The sequence below is a fragment of the Castor canadensis genome, chromosome 14, assembly GCF_047511655.1.
Source record: "Castor canadensis chromosome 14, mCasCan1.hap1v2, whole genome shotgun sequence".
NCBI classification, from domain to species: Eukaryota; Metazoa; Chordata; class Mammalia; order Rodentia; family Castoridae; genus Castor; species Castor canadensis.
In genome coordinates this window covers 109,956,407-109,970,919 of record NC_133399.1, presented here as the reverse complement: position 1 = coordinate 109,970,919, position 14,513 = coordinate 109,956,407, and the positions used below count along the sequence as shown (strand labels likewise).

Below are 14,513 nucleotides of genomic sequence, written 5' to 3'. Positions count from 1 at the left end.
TGACACCTCTGCTAGTGATGCTGAGCCGAGCAAGTTTTGCTGGAGTCTTCCTCAGGAATCAATGTGAGTGCTTTGTTCTCTGGAGTGGACATAGGCATCCTAGCTTGGCCTCTGGACTGCCAGGCCTAGTCAATTTTCTAGGAGCATTTGGGTCACTCACTTAGGAGATTGCTGTATGAAACTCAATATCTCTTGGATGTCTTTTAGGGAAGCTGCCCAGGTGACAGAGAGATGGGCATTAGCCTGTCTCACCTGGTGGTGTGTGCTCAAAGGTACCATACCCAAACCATTAGTGGACAGGCTGTAAGGTCAATGTAGATCCAGAATGACCAGGACGAATACTGCATTCCCAGTATGAACAGACTTTATGCCAGATGGTTCCCCCTTGAGTTATTTTGAGAGAAAGTATTAGAGAGACAACTGTACATTAAAAATGTATGACCTTCTACCATCTTCCTTTTGCTCATAGTGATGTTATTGGGACCACAATTTGGGGAAAAAAGCAATGAGTATAGTGACTCCCAAGGCAATAAAACTTTAGTGAGGCTACTTAACCATTATGTAACTGATTGGTCAATATGGCCATGAGGATGGTCATGCATGTACAGTCACACCTGCGCATTCTCAGTGAGACTGGATAGATCATGGAGAATGATGGAAAGGGTGAATTTGATGATGACGTATGGTAAGAACATTTGTAAATGTCACAAGGTGACTTCAGTATGATAATAATAAAAATGAATGAGTGAGGAACAAAGAGGAACTACTTTCTTTAGTTTACACTTCACACTTCCTCATTAAACTGCAAATGCAGTATAAAAGTAGTTCTCTCCTTCTGACCCTGGCTGCTACCCCAAGTGATCACCACTCTCTTGTAACTGAGCAAGAACATCTTAAAAAAAGATGCATAATCTGGCGGGAGAGGTGGGCATTTGCTAAAATGTCTCCTTTGAGTATAGAAATGCTTACGATAAAGGAAAAAATACACTAAGAAAGGACGATTGCCTTAGAATGAGCATGGGATGGAACCCATTCTTTATTAAAGGGATGCTCAAGGAAAACAAATTCTATGTTGCAGCAACCTAATTTGTGAACCAACTAGATTTGAAAACTCTGTGCAAAACAGATGAAGTCAAGACAGTGTAATAGAAAGAATGATGAAATGTGCCAGGTGTCAGAAGAAAAGGGAGCACTCATCCTAAACCCCCAACTCACTTTTTCACCATAAACCCTCCTGAAATTTGAGCGCTCAATATGTCACTTTTCAGATATGTCCACAGTCATGTCTGGTTTTGCAGTATTCATTCTTTACTTTATTTTACTAAGAAACTTTCTTAGTCACTCCTAGATATATCCTAAAATTTTTATTGCAACCCATGTCAGGAACCTAAGGCCAGGTAGAGGCCTCCTTCTTTATTGGAGACCTCTCTGTAGCCTCACTGGTTCCAATAATATCTGGATCAAAGTTTCGATAGGGTGTTATCAAATTGTGAATAAGTGACAGAAACCAAGGAGAGCTGCAGCATTCTCCTCAGCCTTTAGGGGGATGTGGGGCCTCAAGGCTTGTGTCAGGTGGTAACAATGCCACATGAGAAGGCTGCTGGCACTTCAAAGAACAATGAGTCCTAGTCATATGGCAGCACTAACAGTTTAAATGGGGTTATTGGGCAAAAGTGTTAGCAGAGCGTATGGACAAATGAGGGCGCTTTGGGGAACTGGGCCTCAGGTGACAGTTTTAGGTTCAAGGGCTTAGGTCTTTGCCTGTAGGGGCCTAGCGCATTTGGGAAGAAAGAGGAAAGTTTGTATGTGCAGTTGGGAAAGCTTCACGGTTGTGACACCTTCTGGTGGTCAGCAGAAGTTAGAAATGCACAGTCTCATTGACACAGAGCACTCTCCAGTCCTTAGGCATTTCTCCATGGAGGCAGGGACAGTGGCGGTGGTGGGAAATGTGGTTTCATTTGGGTGCTGTAACACACAAGTCTCCCAAGTCCCCTTTTTTTACATAACTTGTAGGGAAGCTACACAACCTGACCTAGGCTCTGTGGTTTCCTTACAGTAAGATGCATGACTACTAGGACTTCACTTAATGCAATGCAAAGTGTGCCCACAGCAAATGCCACTGTATGGTTCATTTCTAGGCTACTTAGCAAGCATGAGCTGAGGGAAGCAGCAAGACAAGAGTAGGGGCACTGGATGCAGCCATCATTATACCTCGGGGTCCATGTTGTCTGTAGCATAAGAGAGGCTAGTTTGCTGGGGATTTTGTGGTACCAGTGACATTTGTTGGTGCCACTCTTTCCTTCAACATCGCTTGGATTGCGGAGCTATGGGCTGAAGCCGCATCACTTCCAACAACAACCTCAGGGATTAGGTGGTGGTGTCTAAAATTTGGCCATCTGTGTTGGGGATCATCTACCCAGGTGACACCCAATATTAGAAGTGGAGCTATGTGTAGTCTAATGGCTATTGTAATCTTGTGAGGCCCTTTGCGGACTTTCAGATCCCTGCCTCCCTGTACTGCTACCATTGCACAAACAGGATTTCATGGAAGAAGCTTGATGGAAATTTCCTGAGTGCTATGGGTTTTTTTCCATACTCACAAAATGCCAGTTGGAGGCACATGTACATCTCAAGCCAGGAATAACTTTGAATGCCTTTTTGGCACGTGAAGCTTTGCCCCTACCCACAGGGTACATCTGGGTTTTTGCTGCATAGAATCATTCACCAGTGCCGATGTATTTATTGGTGGGCCATCTGCCCAACTCTAAACTTGATTTGGCATTGTCGAGCCCTGGTTGTACTTACTATTAGTGCCACAGGACCTATTTAATAAGCAAGGTTTGGATTGCTAGGCATGGACCCCATTCTGTGTTTTCTAAGACATCTTTTTAACACAGCTCTTTTTTTTCTTTTTTAAAATTTCTTATTTTTTTAATTATTCATTTATTTTCATGTGTGTAAATTGTTTGGGTCATTTCTTCCTCCTGCCCTCCTCTTCTGTCCTCTCCTCATCCCACCTCCCCCCTCACTTCCAGGCAGAACCCGTTCTGCCCTTAGCTGTAATTTTGCTGAAGAAAAGACATAAGCATAAATAGGAACAAAAAGCGTTTTTGCTAGTTGAGTTAAGGATAGCTGTGTAGAGAGATTCCTAGCATTGCTTCCATGCACAAGTGTGTTAAACCCAAGTTGATTCATCTCCTTTTTTTATTGTTTTATTATTCATATGTGCATACAGTACAAGGCTTGGGTCATTTCTCTCCCCTGCCCCCAACTCCTCCCTTACCACCCACTCTGACCCTCCCTCTCCCCCCAACCTCCTCAATACCCGGCAGAAACTATTTTCCCCTTATCTCTAATTTTGTTGTAGAGAGAGTATAAGCAATAATAGAAAGGATCAAGGGTTTTTGCTGGTTGAGATAAGGATAGCTATACAGGGAGTTGACTCACATTAATTTCCTGTGCGTGTGTGTTACCTTCTAGGTTAATTCTTTTTGATCTAACCTTTTGTCTAGTTCCTGGTCGCCTTTTCCTATTGGCCTCAGTTGCTTTTAAGGTATCTGCTTTAGTTTCTCTGCATTAAGGGCAACAAATGCTAGCTAATTTTTTAGGTGTCTTACCTATCCTCACCCCTCCCTTGTGTGCTCTCGCTTTTGTCATGTGCTCAAAGTCCAATATCCTTGTGTTTGCCCTTGATCTAATGTCCACATATGAGGGAGAACATACGATTTTTGGTCTTTTGGGCAGGCTAACCTCACTCAGAATGATGTTCTCCAATTCCATACATTTACCAGCGAATGATAACATTTCGTTCTTCTTCATGGCTGCATAAAATTCCATTGTGTATAGATACCACATTTTCTTAATCCATTCGTTAGTGGTGGGGCATCTTGGCTGTTTCCATAACTTGGCTATTGTGAATAGTGCTGCAATAAACATGGGTGTGCAGGTGCCTCTGGAGTAACCTGTGTCTCAGTCTTTTGGGTATATCCCCAAGAGTGGTATTGCTGGATCAAATGGTAGATCAATGTTTAGCTTTTTAAGTAGCCTCCAAATTTTTTTCCAGAGTGGTTGTACTAGTTTACATTCCCACCAGCAGTGTAAGAGGGTTCCTTTATCCCCGCATCCTCGCCAACACCTGTTGTTGGTGGTGTTGCTAATGATGGCTATTCTAACAGGGGTGAGGTGGAATCTTAGTGTGGTTTCATTTATTTATTTATTTATTTTATTTTTTAAGAAGAAATATTATTTAAGAGCTCTGCATCCCCTAATTAAGCAAACGTCAAAAATATTCTTTTTATAGCTTCTTTCCATCTTTTCCCTTTTCAGGAATGGCATCTGGCTTCAGCACACTCAGAAGAACGAAAACCAGAAGCTACTCATCAGTGAATTAGTGTGGTTTTAATTTGCATTTTCTTTATTGCTAGAGATGGTGAGCATTTTTTCATGTGTTTTTTGGCCATTTGAATTTCTTCTTTTGAAAATGTTCTGTTTGGTTCACTTGTCCATTTCTTTATTGGTTCATTAGTTTTGGGAGAATTTAGTTTTTTAAGTTCCCTATATATTCTGGTTATCAGTCCTTTGTTTGATGTGTAGCTGACAAATATTTTCTCCCACTCTCTGGGTGTTCTCTTTAGTTTAGAGACCACTTCTTTTGATGAGCAGAAGCTTTTTAGTTTTATGGGCTCCCATTCATCTATACTATCTCTTAGTTGCTGTGCTACTGGGGTTTCATTGAGAAAGTTTAACACAGCTCTTGTGCATGCCTCAGATTTTTCTCTTGTGGTACAATTTATAACCTTGGCAAGCTTTGTCAGAGAGCTTTCTAGTCTGATTGAGTGGCATGAAATGCCATCTTCCTAACTCACAATGCACATAAGATACCGACCAATTCCCACCATAGAGAGTACCATCTTACTGGTGCTCCTATGTTGACATCAATTATGGGGCCATCTCTGGCCAACATTTTGTTATTGACTCCCTCTATCGTTTGTGTCAGCTGTACTTGGTAATCATGCTTCTACATCCTCAGTGTTTGCTACTGTCCATGTCTGCAGTTTGAACGTTGCTTCTTGTTTAGTGACCCAGACTGTAATGTCTGTGAGACTCAAACTCCATTGCTTGTGGGAGGGATGCATGGAAGATACCATCTGACCTTTGAATGTGGTAAAACCAAGGCTTCTGAGAAAGCTGCATATACAGAGATTAAGTAAGGTTAGGCTAAAGCACATGGCCTGCTCTTTGTCAGCAGGTGTGAATCATTGCTGATTTCTTGTCTCTGATCAGGTCAACAGTAAATATTTGATGACAGCAACTTGTAAAGATACAAGGGTGTAGCTGGGTACAGTGACTCATTCCTGTAATCCTAGGTGTTTGGGAGCTTGAGATTATGAGGATAGTGTGTCAGGGTCAGCCTGGGCAAATATTTCATGACAATCCATCTCCAAATTAACCAGAGGAAAATGGATTGGAGGTGTGACTCAAGCAATGGAGTAAAGTACCAGGGTCTGCTCTTTTCCAGGAGGCCTGTCTGTCAGACACTAATGGATCATTGCTTGTTGCTGGTGCCTGATGAAGTCACTAGTAACTATTTATAATAACAGCATGTAAAGATACAGGGATGCACCATTAGTAGAGAAAATATATACCTATGAGAAATGGAACCTGAGGCTCCGATAACCCTTGCGGTTTTGGCCCAGTTGTAAGAGGAAAACGATGGCCACAGGAACAGGAATGAAGAAGGTTAGGGCTCTTGGAATGAGCATGGTAATATTGGGGGTCATTGACCCATCCTGAAGCTTGGTACCAATGACACTGGGAGGCCAGTGTGTTGACTTCTGAGGCTCGTGGCCTGGAAGCATTATGCTACCTAAAAGCTACAGTTCTCACCTCTGGTGCACTGTAGCACTGAGGAGGGAATCTGATTTGAATCAATGCTAGCAGGTAGTCCAAAGGAGAAAGCAAGAGAGTGTTGAGGAAGTTACTGAAGTGTTGTGGATGGGAAAAGGCAGTGGGAGGCAGGTGAAAGTGTCTGCTGGATGCTGCATAGGGAGAGTACTTGCCTGGGTTTGAGGGGCCCAAGGAAGTCGATTTGCCACCTGCACAAGGGATATTTTCCTAGAAATGAGGGCCAGTGCTTAGGGATGCTGCAGCCTTTGAAGCATGTGGCACTCAGCTCTTCCTGGGCTGAAGAAGGTAGCTGAACATGAGACAGCAACAAGATTCAGGGATCTTATACAGGATAATGTGTGGGTAGAGAATAGAGGCCAGTCAGAGAGTCTAGTTGTCCTCATATATTTTCTGAACTGCACAGTACCCAGACAGAGCCAGTTAGTGCATTTTCTATAACCACTGAAACCACCGATGGGGCTTGAGGTTGAGAGCTCTGGTCCAAACAGGAATTCTGGATGTGCAAATAGCATTATTAGTACCACCCTTGCTCTCAAAGACAGCAGAAAATATACAGTCTCATGGCTGTGCCATAGAGGCTTGTGGAGGAAGAGGCCAAGTTCTTCAGTGTGAGCAGGTGGACTGGGTTGAAAGGCTACTGCCGCTGACTTTGTCTGGATTCCTTTCCCAATAAACTTTGTGTACTCAGAAGTAAGTATGGAGCACCTCCAGAAGTGACCTCTTCATGCACCCTGGTTCTTCACCCCAAGTCCCTGGGACAGAGTGTTTATTCCTTTTTTTTTAGAAGTGTCTATTGTTGTATGATGACATTTCACTTTAATGTCTCCATAACTGCATTTGTTGTACTTTGGTCATATCCATCTCCTCTATTACTCTTTCTTGTCCTAGCTCTCCTTCCCCACATTTCTTACAATTTTAGAGGGTGTAGTATGTTGTTTTCATACATGTTTATACTGTATATACTCGTACTCACCACCCCCATTTGCTCTTCTTCCCTATCCCTTCTCCACTGATTCGCCCCAAATGTCCCCTTTTGCATCCATATCATTTTTAAGGTCTGGATTCTGTGTACAGAGACACGTGGTATTTGTCTTTGCTATTCTGTCTTATTTTTTCAGCTTGATGATCTCCACTTCCATCCATTTTCCTAAAAGCAACATCATTTCACTGTTTATGGCTGCATATACTCTGCATTGTGTGTAATACCATTTTCTTTGTCTAGTTTTTGGTTGATGGGGGTCTTGACTAATTCCATACATTTTCTAATGGAACGGTGCTGTAATAAACATGGATATGCAGGCATATCTGTTGTGTGCTGACTTAATTTCCTTCAAATATATGTCTTGGAGTGCTATAGCAAGAGCATATGGGAGTTCTATTTTTAGTTTTTTGAGTAACCTCCATCCTGACTCATCCAGCCAGAGCAGTTTACATTCCCAGCAACATGGTAGGAGGGTTTTTCTTCCATGCCCCTTGTCAGCATTTGTTGATGTTTCCTTGATGATAGCCATTCTGACTATGGTGAGACAGAAGTACAAAATAATTTTATGTGCATTTACTTTATGGCTATGAATGTTGAACATACCTACATGCATTTTTTGGTCATTTTTTCTTCCTTTGGGAATTATCTGTTCATTTGTCCCTTTATCGATTGAATCGTTCTTTTTTGTGTTTAGTTTTTTTAGTTCTTTATATATACTGGATATTAATGCTTTGTCTGATGAATTAGCTGGCAAATATTTTCCCTCATTCTGTCAATTTTTTCATTTGATGTGCATTAGTTTTTTCCAATTGGATGCAATTCCTTTGTCATTCTTGCTGTCTTTTCCTCAACTATTTGAGTCTTAATCAGAAAGTCATGGTATCTGCCTCTATCTCCAAGTATTTCCCTTGTGTTTTCCTGTAGTGCCATCAAAGTTACATGAGATGAGAGATAAGGATGTGGTTTTCGTCTTGTACATGGGGATATTCAGTTTCCCCAACATTTGCTCAAGAGGCTGTTTTTTTTTTCTTTCAGATGAGTGTTTTTGCCACCTTCGTCGACCATCAGATGGATGTAATTTATGGGCTTGTTTCTGATCTTTAATTATGGTCCACTGATTTATGCATCTGTTTTGTGCTAGTACCATGCTGTTTTTGCTACTGTAGTATAATTTGAAGTCAGGTGTTATGATACCTCCAGAATTGCTCTTTTGTTCAGGATTGCTATGGCTACTTGGGGTGATTTGTGCTTCCATATGAATTTTAGGCTTCATTTTCCTATTTCTGTAAAGAATGTCATTGGAACTTGATGAGAATTGTGTTGGATCTGTAGATCTCTTCTAGTTGTATAACCTATTTTACAATGTTGTTTTTGCCAATTCATGAATAAGGAAGTTTATTCATCTTCTAGTGTCTTCTTCAATAACTTTCTTCAGTGTTTTATAGTTTTCACTGGAGAGGAATTTAATCTTCTAATATATGTTTATTCATAGTTATTTTGAGGCTATTATGAGTGGATTCTTGGTTTGAGTTCTTTCTCAGAGTGTTCATTATATGTATATAGAAAATTTACTGTTTTTTGTATGTTGTTTTTTTATCCTTCTATTCTGCTAAAAGTGTTTGTCAGATGTAAGAGTTCTTGGTTGAGGCCCTAGGTTCTTTTAAGTTTAGGTCATATAGTCTGCAAATAGGGATAATTTGACTTCTTCTCTTCCTATTTGTATCCCTTTCATTTCTTTCTCTTACCTTGCTGATCATCATAAGAATTCAATCATTGTCTTAACTAAGAGTGGAAAAAGTGGACACTCTTGTCCTGTTCTTGATTTTAGAGGAAATGCTTTCAGTTTTTCCCCATTTATTATATTGACTATTTGTTTGTCATATATAACCTTTATTCTGTTGAGATATGTTTCATTGTTCCTAGTTTCTTCATGACTTTTATCAGGAAGGATGTTGTATTTTGTCATTGGCTTTATCTTCATCTATTGATATGATCATGTGATTTTTGTCCTGCATTCTATTTCTGTGTTGTATGATATTTATTGATTTGTGTATATTGAATCATCCTATTATTTCTAGAATTAACCCAACTTCATCATAGTGTATGATCTTTTTCATGTGTTGTTGAATTTGGCTTGAAATCAATTTATTGAGAAGTTTTACATCTATATCTATCATGGAAATTAAAGCATAATTTTTTCTTTGTTGTGTCCTTATCTAGTTTTAGTATCAGTGTAATCCTTGCTATGTAAACTGAGTGTGGCAGCACCCTTTCTATTTTATGTAACATTTGAGGGGTATTGATGTTACTTCTTAAAAGGCCGCAGAATTCTGCTGTGAATTTTTCTGGTCCTGGTTTTTTTTTCCATTGTGATACTATACTAGCGGTCGATCTTATTGCTCACTATAAGTCTGTTCAACTTGTTAATAGCCGGTAGCTCAATTTTGGCAAGTGTTATGTCTAGACATTTATACATTTCTTCTATATTTTCTATCTTACCGGAATATAAGTTTTCAAATATTCCCTAATGATCCTCTGAATTTCACGGGTATTTGTCATAATTCCCCTTTTACATCACTGATTTTATTAATTTGAGTCTTCTCCCTCTTTCTGTTTTTTTTTTTCTTTTGTTGAACTACGGCCTCACACTTGCTAGGCAGGAGCTTCTTCCACTTGAGCCACTGTACAAACCTTTTTTTCCTGAGAATTTTTTTTTTGAAATAGAGTCTTGAAACTGTTTGCCTGAGGCTGGTTTTGAACTGTGATAGTCCTGATCTCTGCCACCTGAATAACTTGGATTGCAGGTGTGAGCCATTGGTACCTTTCCTTTAGGTTAGTTTGGGTAACCAATAGAACATGTTGTTTCTCTTTTCAAAGAACCAACTCATTTTTGCATTGGTTCTTTGCATTGTTCTTTTAGTCTCCACTTTATTAATTTCTTCTTAAAACTTTTAATCATATAATTAGGTTATTTTGATATCTTTTTCTTTTTCAGTACTGAGGATTGAACCATAGCCTTGTGTGTAGTAGGCAGGTGCTCTACCACTAAACGATACCTCCAGCTCAAGAGCTTTCTGATTTTTAATGTAGACACATATAGCCATAATTTTTCTTTCCTTAGCCCTGCCTCACAACCTTTGTCCCCAAGGTTCTGGTAGATTGTGTCAGTTTCATTTGATTCTATAAGTTTTTAGATTTGCTTGTTGAATTCTTCTGTGTCAAAAAGTGTGCTTTTGGTTTCCATGTGTTTGACTAATTTCCACAGTTTCACTTGCTATTAATTTCTAATCTTATTCCATGATGATATGTTAATATACAGGAAATTATTTCAGTACTTGTGAATTTGTTAAGACTTGCTTACTGGTCAAAAGTGTGATCTATTTTGGAGGAAGTTCTGTGGGCTTCTGAGAAGAATCTGGTGAAATACTCTTCAGATGTCTGTTATGTCCATTTGATCTGTGGTGCAGTTTAACTCTTTGGATCTTACCTTTGTTGATATTTTTCAAAAATGATCTATGTAGTCATGTCAGTAGGGTGTTGAAATTACCCAATATTATTATTTCAGAAACTACCTGTCTCTGTGTATTCAGTAGTAGTGTTTGCTTTATGAAATTAGGTGCACAGCTACTTAGTTCATATATTTGCATCATCATTATCTCTCTTTAATAGATTACTCCATTTGTTAATATGTAGTGGCATTCTTTATCCCTTCTAACTGATTTTGGCTTGACATCTACTTTGTCAGAGTACAATTAAGTTACTCCTGCTTGCCTTCAACTTCCACTTGCTTACATATCATTTTGCATCTTTTCACTTTTATTCTGTGCATGTCTTTGCCTGTGTTTCTTGTCGAAAACAAACAGTTGCATATTATTTTTCTAATGTAATCAACCAGTCTATGCCTTTTGAGTAGAGAATAAAGACCATTTTAATTTACTACTTTACTTATGAAGTAGTCATAGTCCATAATCAAATAGATAGAACATGTGGCATAAGTGAAAAGCATAGATCAGTGGATTATCAAAGGGTTTAGAGTAGTAAAGGAAAGTCACATGGTTTCCGTCCGCATCTCCACTCTTCTCCCTTCCCCACACTCACATAGATGCAAACATTAAAGTCTAAATGCCTTTTTGAAAGAACTCTTTATCTGGGGTCAAACTTATTTCCCTCTTCACAAGCTATCAATATCCTGCAGCCCCAAGATAAACCCCCATCATGAGCATCATCACTGAGCCCTGTTTCTGTTCATATCGTCCTCCACTCCCATGCAAGCCTCATCAATAGCCAAGCATCTAGGAGATTCCATTGAAATGCAGTTGTTGAGGTCAAGGGCTGTGTCTCTGTTCCTCTCAGTGGGTTTCCACCTTGAAATGTCCTAAGTCACAAATAATGAGCTAATGCCCACACTCTGTTCCCAGTGAAGTGGGAACTGCTCCTACAGAGAACTGAGCAGAGCGCACCACAGCAGCTCCTCCTGGCCAGCAGATGGCACTGTGGTCCTGACGAGTCACCTTTGTCTCTCAGAGGGTCTGAAGAGGGGATGGTGCACTGTATAGTGGGGTTGAGGATCAAGTGCTGGAATTCTGAACCTTCAACATTATGTCAGTCCTGAAGCGGGTGAGTCAAATAAAACACAGGAGATTTGATGAAAGAGGCTGTGATTCATGAGTTAATAGGGAAGTACTGAGCACCAGCGAGGCTCTGAGTTCACAAACCAAGCACAGCCCTTGGAAATCACTTTAGAAATTTGACAGGTTGGGGACAGTGCTAAAATCAATTGTGGAGTTTCGTGTAAGTGTACATCTCCTTACAATTCAGTCTCCTTATCCCTATAATATGTATAGCATAATCCACAGAGAGCTTCACACTGTTCTTAGCTCACTATAGAAATTATAATTGCTTTTTATCTAAGCCAAGGTTAGTATGTAGTGCTTACAGCCCAAATCACAGCAGCAGCCCCTGTCTGCTCTCATTTTACAGTGATCAAGCGTGTTTACCTGAGTGTATATGGCTAATGTGTGCTGGAAATAGGACTGGAATTTGTATCATCTGATTCTTAATGCTCCCAAACATTTTATATATTGGGAAATTCAGCTACTGGCTGACTGACACATTTTTGATGTTCTAGGTCAACATACAGAGATATTTCAGATACACCAAAAGAAGAAATCTCCAAATAATGATAAAGCCAAATTCTTTGAGTGGAGCAGCCCATGTGTCAGCAGCATCCCACTACCAGTGTTTGTCATTTATCCTTTGCACTTGTTTGTCTACCCTGATAGTTCACAAAACCATGGGTCACAGTTGGCATGAATAGGGTCCCTTGATGGTCCCATTCTTACATTTGAACACAACGATGTGTCATTGCTCAGGCATGGGACCTCCTTACGGATAGGGCTTTGAAAGAGTGACCAGAGAGTTACCTAGTCCCATCTACATTGTAGAGACATATCAGAAATTCCCATTTATAAACCAGAAAATGGACCTGCATGAGACAATGAATCTTTTGACATCTGCATCTTGAACTTCACTTCCTCCATAATTTTGATAAATTAGTTTCCACTGCTTATAAGCTGCAGAGTAAATGGTATTTTGTAAGGTTGTCCAATGAGTATGATGTGACAGTTAGATGGGAGGAAAGCATTTTGGCACAAAATTGCACAATATATCCTACTACAGTCAAAATAGCAGAAGGTATATTTCATAATAACTAGAAGAGAGGAATTTCATGTTTCACCACAAATAAAGAAAATTGTTTGAGGTAATAGATATGCTAATGACCCTGATTTGATCATAATATAATGTTTGCATGTGTCAAAGTTCCACATGTATACCATAGATTAGTATAATTAGTATGTGCCAATTAAAAAATAAGTAAATAAACCAATGTCTTCTATTTTAAGAAGAACACTGCACCAGGCACTTTGAAAAAATGAGTAGGAAAAATATTTTCAGACTTTGCCATGAGGTGAAAATTTTGTACTAAGGAGAGAGGTTGAACTCAATGGTTTTGAAATGAAAGGTAGGAGAATTTTTCAGCCCCAGATAAGGCAGTGAACAAACACTGGAGCATGTCAGAGGGGAGGTTAGCTAATGTTACTGAGCCATCTTTGCTGATTTGCATTCATTGCATGTAGGCACCTATCCCTTCTCAGAGACTGAGGGACTCTCTCTTTCAAAGACATCTTAAACAGTTGTCTCCACATTTTCTTAATCTTTATTTTCTTATACTACACCATGTGTGGGTAGAAAAAGTCAAATGTTGTGTGGGTGTTCAGTAAATATCCAGTGGATTTCACCCATGAACTTTGCATCATTTAAAGAGTGTGCAAGTTGCTTGAGCTCTTTGGATATTTTTTAATATCTCATCTTGATCTCTTTCCCTGGAGTTGGCATTTGTCATAGTCCATCAGAGACTGTCATAGTAACCAGCAAGTGTGATGCTCCCAGTGTACCTTCATCTACTAAGTGTGGATGGGAATGTTTCATTCAGCCAATATGCTCTTTTTCTTAACTGATAGATACTTTCGAGTCTGTCTACTGTGAACTCAATTTTATAATTGTACCTCGCATCATCACTTCCTCAAATCCCATGAAGTCCCTGACCTTGTAAGTTCTTGTCTCTTATGTCACTGTGTCTGTCGAAAATTCTTCTCTACCTCTTCTTTTTATCTGTGGAAGATAACATGTCTATGCTTCAGATTAATATTCACCACGAGGACCTAGAATACAGCTCAGGGGTGAAGCCCAAGCCTAGCATGCACCAAGCTCTGGGTCAATTAACAATACTGCTTTCCAGCAAAAAGAAAAGATTCACTGTTAAATAATTTTTTAACATACTCTTCTTTAATTCTAAAGTCCTGATGCTTCTCAAAGTTCCATTTACTCTCTAATATTAGAACATTTTTATTAGTATATTTTCTTATATTTAAGTGTAAACAATTTTAGTTAATGTTTAAAGTGTAAACTGTTCTTACAGATGAACATACAAGCTTTTTAATTTTGTAGCTTTCAGTTTTCTTTTAGGGAATTAAGCACAAATAATGTATTGACATCTTGCTAAATAAAGTTGGATAAAATTAATCAACTGAATCAAAATTAATTTCTCTATCACCAATTATATGTCATGGAATTAACTAGGTATCAGGAGCCATGACGTATGAACATGAAGCTTAGTTCAGAGAAAACTAGTTACAGAAAGTAAGTAAGTAGGATGTGTAATGTGGGATGAAAACTGAAGGAAAGACAGAGACCAGTTTGGAGAACATGGTGCAATTTAGTAATATGGAAATCGGGTTTCCATATTTCAAAGACAAAGTGAAATTTTGACAGAGACCCTGGAGCTGGGGGAGGGAGCCAGGGTGAATGTGGATTTAGGGCAGAGTCCCTGAGATGAAGGTTGGAATAGACCCATCCACAGTTTTGGAACTTAGGGAGTTACAACAAGGAGCACAGAACTTGAAGTTGATAGCAGTTAGAGGAACTGAAGAAGGATGCCTCACCTTCCTACCCCAATTCCTAGCTTAGGCTTTCACTGTTAACTCAAGGCTCTTGACTTACTCTGTCCACTGTGTAATCTGTGTAGTGATTTCCCAGCCATGGAAGGTTTCTGTGGGGTCCTGAA

At 39.5% G+C, this 14,513-nt stretch overlaps 1 long non-coding RNA gene and 1 other non-coding gene across 2 annotated transcripts in view; one reads left to right on the top strand and one right to left on the bottom strand.

Annotated features, from left to right (window-relative positions):
- Positions 1-4,191: 4,191 nt before the first annotated feature.
- LOC141416944 (uncharacterized) overlaps positions 4,192-14,513 on the top strand; it is a 136,054-nt gene continuing 125,732 nt past the window's right edge. The window contains exon 1 of the long non-coding RNA XR_012441587.1: positions 4,192-4,429. This is a non-coding gene — a long non-coding RNA (uncharacterized lncRNA). The remainder of the gene's footprint in view (positions 4,430-14,513) is intronic.
- Positions 4,318-4,388, bottom strand: LOC141417086 (small nucleolar RNA SNORD59). Its single transcript, XR_012441710.1, has one exon. It is a non-coding gene; the product is annotated as a small nucleolar RNA SNORD59 (small nucleolar RNA).